The sequence below is a fragment of the Acomys russatus genome, chromosome 13 (genome assembly GCF_903995435.1).
Source record: "Acomys russatus chromosome 13, mAcoRus1.1, whole genome shotgun sequence".
NCBI classification, from domain to species: Eukaryota; Metazoa; Chordata; class Mammalia; order Rodentia; family Muridae; genus Acomys; species Acomys russatus.
The window spans coordinates 35,879,977-35,888,203 of NC_067149.1; positions in this window are offsets into that span (position 1 = coordinate 35,879,977).

The following is an 8,227-nucleotide window of genomic DNA, read 5'->3' on the forward strand; positions in this document are numbered from 1 at the left end:
ATAAAGAAATATGAAATCATGACATGTATAGGAAAATGTATGGAAGTCAAAATAAAGCAGACTTGGAACCTGGAGAGACAAATGCTGCATGTTTTCTCTATGCAGAACCTAGATTTATATCCATATATGTATGTATATGTGTGTGTGTGTGTGTGTGTGTGCATTTTGTATGTATGCATGTGTAGGTAGGCCATGAAAGCAGAAAAGGAACCATGAGAGTAGGAAGAGACCTTAAGATAGGGGATGAGGGGAAGAATGAATGCTGAGGTGTGACAGGGGACAAGAGGAAGGGAGTAAATAGAAAGGAGAAGGGCAGTAGAGGAGAGAAAAGAGAACACATTATGACTCACATTTTGAAAATGTCATAATGAAAATCATTACTTTGTATGCTACATTTAAAAATTAATAAAGATAATTTAAAATATAAATTACCATAGCTTCCAACACATGGAATTATTTGCTACTATGGTTATCTGTGCAGCAGCATTTTAAACAAGAAAAGGTAAGTGACAATGATGTGATGTATTAGAAAGATTTAAGCGATAGCCTTCACACAAACATACTTACCAGTGGCTCTGCTAAACTTGCAGTCCTATCAACCATACTATAAAAATGAGCTACAAGTCCCCCCAGGTGAAATGAGGGTGACTGCTTAAAAGAACCTGTCAAACCCTCAGAGCTCTACGCGAGCTTCTCTTTTTCCTGAACCACCTAGCAAGGTGTAGCATGAGCTGTGTGAGGTCTGTTGGCCACAACCGCAAAGGCACTCCCGTAATCACGGCCAAGTCCTCACTGTGCATAAGATAAATGGTGCTAGAGTAGCTTGTTTTGTAAGTGGCTTGTCTTCTGAGATCACTCACAGCAAAAGCTGTGTGTAACCCATTGAGTCGCTCCTAGCATGGTGCCTAGGATGCATTTTTTTCCACAGGACATTTTTCAAGCAGATCTATGTCAAATAATCAAGTGGTAGGGCTGAACACAAAGAAATACTAATGTGGCAATTGCTACTTGGAAGTACAGGTGGCATTTTATTCTGTTTAAGTCTGTGCCGGTTAGCTTTCATCAGCTTGACACGAAGGTAGACATACCTAGAAGGGATCTTGGTGAGGAATCGCTTTCATCAAATTAGCCTATGGACAAGTCTATGACGCATTTTCTTAATTGCTAGCCTGGTGTGGGGCTTACTGTCACTGAGCAAGCTTTGGGGAGCAAGGCAGAAGGAGAGTTGCAACATGGTTTCTGCTTCACTTCCTATCTCCAGGTTCCTCCCTTGAGCTCCATGCTTGCTTCCCTTGATGACAGACTAGGACCTACAGCCAAATAAACCCTTTCTTCTACAGTTTCTTTTAGTCATGGTCTTAATCACAGGAAAAAGAAAGCAAAATAGGACAAAGTCTTTCAAGTTCATGATACTTTCTCAGTGGGAGTGTGTGGTTGTGACAGAAAAAATATTTGTGATTATTTAAATCTTTAACAATAAGATCTCCCAGTTTACATGAATGTTAATTGCATGCCAACATACTTATCTAAAGTTTAGCACCTACTTTATATATTATAGAATGTTACATGCATGTACGAGAGATTATAGCGCCTTAACGACATGTCCTGGGCACTGCACACAATTATGTGCTCTAACAGTGCTTCCTTCTGCCTCTTATTTGGTAAGCAATCAGTAGCTCCTAGAAGAATTAATGATACGCCCCTGAATTTAAACAGGCATGACTGATGTCTGTTAAACTGATGTACTGTGTCCATAATAATGGACAAATGCTTGAATGCAAGAAGCAAATGTATATGCATAAATTATAGCTCAAGTACAATAATTCAGGCAAGATGTCAGGTTGTTTGATGAAAATAAATCAAGGAGTGGTCACATGGGCTGCTAAGAGATGAAAAAATACCTGTGGAAATATCTACCTCTTTGCCACATAAAGTAATACACAGCGAGAATATATTGTATGTTTTTATGAGATGACCTGTAACTATTGCCAGTCTACAGTATTCTCAAATTGCAGAGCTATTTCTTTTCTATTTAGGTTTTTTTTATTATACTGTCAGTACATTATAATTCTTATAAAACTTACGTTGCAGTTTTTCATACTTAAAAATGCAAAGGTTTATAATAAAATATTAGAAAACAAAGTCCTAGAATAAGAAGACTACCAGGTTAGCAAATGTTGCCCATTATTCTTCTGAATATTACACTCCCCTGCTTCAACAGGAGAAAATGCAGAAGCCACATCCCAGGGATGGAAACATCTTTTAATCCTGCACAAAGGGGTGAGAGCCTAATGTCTTCTGACACTGTGAAAATTTCCAGAAAAAATGAGCAGATCTTACTTCTGAAATGAGAAACAACCTTTATAGAGAAAAATATTATTTTCTCAGACTCAGCAACATTTAATATATGATTATATTCAAATGTTTTGTTTGACATGGAAATTTTCAATCAACTTTGAAATAATCCTCTCAGCTTATTCCAAATAGCTGAAGATTTTCTAAATTAAATTAAAATTACAAAATTCAGTTTTCAACAGACCTGATATGAACAGAATAATCATGTGAGCTCCTTTAATATCCACAGGTCAGAATGTAAAACTGAGCCATTTATCCAGTTCCAGATACTTGCTGATAATGCACCTTTTAGTGCAGTCCAAAATAAAATTTCTTTTTTTTTTCCAAAATAAAATTTCTTTTCTCTTTTTCAAGTCTTGTATGAATATCTATAGATAAAACAGAAGGAAGTAATGTTTGTGTTTTTTAAATACATTCCTCTGAGATTAAAAAAAAAAAAAGTTCTCTGGTAAAGCCCATGATTCCCCTAAAACAAGAAATTATAAACATTATCGAGAAAAAAAAATTTTAAATTGCAAGTAAGTTTCATACATTAAAGAGCTTAAAATAATAAATTTAAAGGATACTTTTCAGACTAGAGACCCATCTCAGTGTTAAGTACTTGTCTGGCATCTATGGTCCTAAATAATATCTGTAGAGTTGAAAAAAATGTTTTCAGTATCAATGAAGTAAGCAAATACCATGAAGACGCAATATGACCAGTACCATTGTCACAGCACTGATGCACTTCTGTGTGTATACATACATTCACTTACGTAGGTAGGGACATGTGTGGGTATGAATGTAGCGTGCATGGACGTGTGCATGTATGGACATACAGAGGCCTGAGGTCGGTGCTGAGAATCATCCCCCATCACTCTTCCACACTATTCACTGCGTCAAGTACTCAGCCAATCCCAGAGCTCCCGATATGATTATCATCGTTTTGCTAGGCATCTTGATCTGGAGGATGCCCTGTCTAAGCCTACCCAGGCTGGAATTACCAACCACTGTCATACTCACCTGGCAATGTAAATGAGTCTCTAAGGATCTGGTCCTCGTGTTTTGACAGCAGTGCGTTTACTGCCTGGAGATCTCCCCAGCCCCATCATGTAGCCTGCACACAACAGATTCTCCTACGCTATCCTGCTGTGTAAACCCTGTTCCCATAAAAGGAATGGCCCTGCCTTCTCAAGTAATGAATGTTGCAGGCAAGATGTTCCTTCCCCCACAACCTCAGTGATGTGTAGCTTAGCAAGCACAGGACATTAGGCACATAGCCCGCATCTGGCCATGAGACTTGCCTTTCCCTAGCATATCTGGTGATGGTGATGAAGAACCTCGGTACCTTTATCATTCTTTGTCCCAGGTTTGCACTCTGAGCTATCTTAAAATAAAAGCTTCAGATGAGGCCAGTAAATGCTCTTGAGCAGTTATCACCTTTATTTCCTTGGTCAATTGAATCTTGAATTCAACTTCAATTCCTTCTGGACAGTTACTGGTGGGTGGCAATCCCATAAGTTTTTAACACAAAACGTTCACAATAAAAACCCTCCAGCTAGGAAATGTCCTACCCATGAGCTACATCCCTAGCTACTGGTTTTTAGAGACAGGGTCTCACTCTGAAGCTCAGGCTGGCTTGAAATTCATGGTTCTTTGTCCTCCACATCCTAAATGCTGGGATCAGCTATGTGCCACAGTTTCTTTCTTTCTTCTTCTTATTTATTTATTGATTTCTCTGGACTAAGAATAATAATATCTGAAATACTTTATCACAAGCATTTAGTAAGAGGTTTGAGAGATGGCTCATCAGTTAAAAAGAAATGTGCTGCCCTTCCAGAGAAGAAAAGTGCACTTCCCAGCACCAGTATCAGCCAGCTCACAACCACCTGTAATCAAGCTCTCAGAGGATCCAACCCTCCCTTCCAGATTTTGTGGATCCTGAATGCATGTGACATACATCCACACAGGTACTTTTACATACACACATATGAAACTTGAACTATTTAATAATTTTTTGAAAATGTTTCATTGAGTAGTACTTAAATATATTGCTGAATTTTTATAGGCAGTATAATGCTTGAAGTCTAGAGTTGCAGCCAAAAGTCTAGAAATGCTTTGAGAAATATTAATGCAATGTTATCTAAATTACTGGTGCACAACTATTTCTAGATGATCTTATTATCTTATAAAAGATATTTGAGGGGCCTGGAAAGATGGCTCAGTCAGTAAAGTGTTTGCTGAGCAAGCATGAGGAGCTGAGCTCAGATCCCCAACTCCCACATAAAAGCTGGGTGTGGTGGAAAGCATCCGAATCCCAGTGGTGGGGAGGAAGCTGAGTGGACACCTTGTAGAGTCGCATCTGTAATCGCCAGCTTTGGTGAGAGACCACCTCAAGATGTAAGGTCAAGAGAGATTGAGAAAGATATCCAAGGCTGACTTCTGGCCTTTATATGTGCACTCATGTGCGCGCACACACGCGCGCGCGCACACACACACACACAGAAAAGGATATTTTTAAGATATTTTAAAGTTCTCATTATAATTTTTACATGTTTTCTATTTGTTACTATACCTTAATACTCAAAATGCAAAAAATTAAATAATACACCTAAGGAGATCAGAACTAAAATACTGAAAAATGAAAGAATATTTGGTCCTTGATGAACATCCTGCAATTTTGAAATTGGTGTCAAATCCTATACATTCACCTTAACAGAAATGATGAAATCAGAAATGTTCAACATTGGGGTTGGCATGGGGGAAGCCAGCTTTAGAAAGCTAGCTTTAAAAAAATCACACTCTAGTTTAAGAGATGTCTCTGTTACTATAACAAACATGTTATTTTGCTCATAATACATGTGATTTTAAAAGTTAAAAAGGAAGCTGTAAAGAAAAATAGAAAAAAGTAACATTTCAAATAAAATATTGATTTCAAGAGAAACCCTACTAGATTAAAAATGCATTTATTGTGGACAAAAAAAAGATATAACAAACTTTTTTAAAGTTTCCTCAGTTTATTGAATGCTATAACTTTGATATATTTTGGTAGTAGAATGCTTGTTCAGCATTCATGAAAGACTGGAATTTAGCCCCATGACCACAAAAAAGTACGTACGTACATATGTACATACATACATACATACATTAAAGCTTCTCTGTTTATTTGAACTATACATTAGCTCATCTTTTTGGAAAACAGATGGGTACAATTTATCAAAAGGTAAAATATCTTTTTGTTTAACAAAATTGCTTCTAAGATTCTCATTTACTTAGTACACATTCAAGGATATTCAGTAAGATATTATGTTTAGTATGAAAAATTGCTGCTGGAGAAGCCTTGCCAGGCCGCAAAGCAAGAGGATACAAGCAGTCCAGATGAAACTTGATAGGCTGAGGACAGACAACAGGGGAGGAGAGCTCCCCCTTTCTGAGGACTAGGGGAAGGGGAGATGAGGCATGAGGGAGGGAGGATAGGACTGAGAGGCAACGAGGGAGGGCATTACAATTGGGATATAAAGTGAACAAATTAAAAATAAAATAAATAAGAAGAAGAAAGAAAGAAACTGTGGTACATTTAAACAATGGAATACTAGTCATCTATTAAAAACAAGGAAATCATGCAATTTGCAGGCAAGTGGATGGAACTAGAAAAGATCATTCTGAGTGAGGTAAACCAGATCCAGAAAGATAAACGTTATATACTCACTTATAAGTGGTTATTAGAAAAAATAAGTGGTTATTGGCCATATTGTACAGGATAAACATACTACACTGCACAGACCCAAAAAAGCTAAGTAACAAGGAGGCCCAAGGGAGGATGATTAAATCTCAGCCAGAAGGGGAAAGAGAATAGACAGCAGAAGCAGTTGAAGAGAGGGAGCAAGGCAGGAGAGAGAGCACAGAGAGAAATGAGAACCGAGACCAGACCTAGGAAGCGTGGGGGACGGGAGGACAGAGGGTCTGCAGAGAGAAGAGAAACTGTGGGTGGAAGAAATCTCTGTGTGATAAGCTGGAGACCTAAGACAGTGTAGGGCTCTGGAAAGGTATGGGCATGATTTTAGCTAAGATTCCTAGTAGCAGGAGTCACGGAGATTAAAGAGAACACTCTCTAACTACACAGGACTCCTAGCGGAGAGAGGAGAACACCAACCCAGCCACAGAATTTTTGACCCAACATTTACTCTGCCTACGAGATACACGGGGATGAAGATAGAACAGAGATTGAGGTTATGGCTAACCCAATGTCTGGCCCAACCTGAGACCCACCCCCATGGAAGAAAGCCAATCCCTGACACTATTCATAACACTCTGCTAAGCTTGCAGACAGGAGCCTAGCTCTCCTCTGAGAGGATCCTCCCAGCAGTGAATCAAAACAGATGGTGAGATTCACAAGCAAACACTGGGCGATGAGTAGAGTCTAGAAGAAAAGTGGAGGGAAGGATTGAAGGATCTGGAGGTGACAGGATCTCCAATAGACAGCTCAGGCTTCATGTGAGCCCCCTAGTAAAGGGAGCAGGGGCTGTTTCTTACTCTCTTACATGGACTCTGCTGCCTGCTTTTTGAACACTTCCGCCTGGTGGGGCTGGCTTGCCAGGGCACGGGGCAAAAGAACCTGCTCAATTTTGATATCACCTGATGTGCTGGGGTGGGTTGGTGGGGGGGTTCCCCTTTCTGAGGAATAGGGCAGGGGGGAAGGAGAAGGGGTGGGTCTGGGAGGAGAGGGTAAAAGGGATAGAAAGTGGGACCAGGAGGAGAGGAGGGAGGAGGCTATGATCAGGATATAAAGTGAATAAATAAATATTTTTTTAATCACAGAAAATCGAACTTATTTCCCTATAATTCCTAGTCACAATTCCTGCAAGTATTCTTTTAGGTTATTCAAGAACAATGAATCTTGTCCTGTGCATAGAAAATGGGTACTTTATTATTTGTAGGTAATAGAGAAATGGACAGGGCTGTCCCCCCACCATGTGGCACACTTGGGTACTGCTGCTTCAGCACCAAACCCTATCTCTAGGCCGAGGTTTGTTGGTTTCCCACACGCTCCGGGTGGTCTACCTCTAATTCCACATCTCCCAACACAGTTCAATGCAGCTGGCCTTCTTATTTTATAAGAAATAAAGGAAATGCATGGCACTTCTTATTTTATAAATCAGATGATCTCTGGTAAGTATTTTGAGGAAGTGTGAGGTATGCTAAAGCCAGTGGAGAAAAGTCTGCTTTTACCAGTACTTTAATAATTCTATAGAATGAAAAAAATTAGACGACTTTCCCAGCTAGCTGTGGCAGTATAAACCTGTAATCCCAGTAAGGCTTCAGAACAGTTTGGGCCCCTCCCGCCTCTCTCTCGCTCTCCGTACATATATATGTATATTTTTAAATTTAACTTCTCCACTTTTATTTTCTCTACAATTAGCATATACTGGAGGGAGGAGGTGATATTGTGTACTCCACAAGATTGTCATAGAATTAATAACACAAATAAAGGGTTTTGCTTAGTTGCTAGCATATAGTTTGTGGCCAGTAAACATTACAAGAATATTCTTCCACAATCCTATCATAATGCCTTGTAGGTAGTATATCATAAACAAATATTCAACTATTAATATAAATACAAGTAAATTTTTCAACAGGCTATTTGAGATTTGTTAATAATAGCAGTAGTTACAGGTTGAAGTAGGCCAAACTTTTACACTAGATATAACTAATCCAGTTATTACTTTTTTGTTACACATGCGTGCGCACACACACACACACACAAAACCTTGAAATTTGATTGCTCTCTCCCTCCTCTTCCTCCTCTCTCTATAGATAGATAGATGTGTGCACTTGTGTGTGTGTGTACATATATGTGTGTATGTATATGTATGTGTATACATATATACGTGTG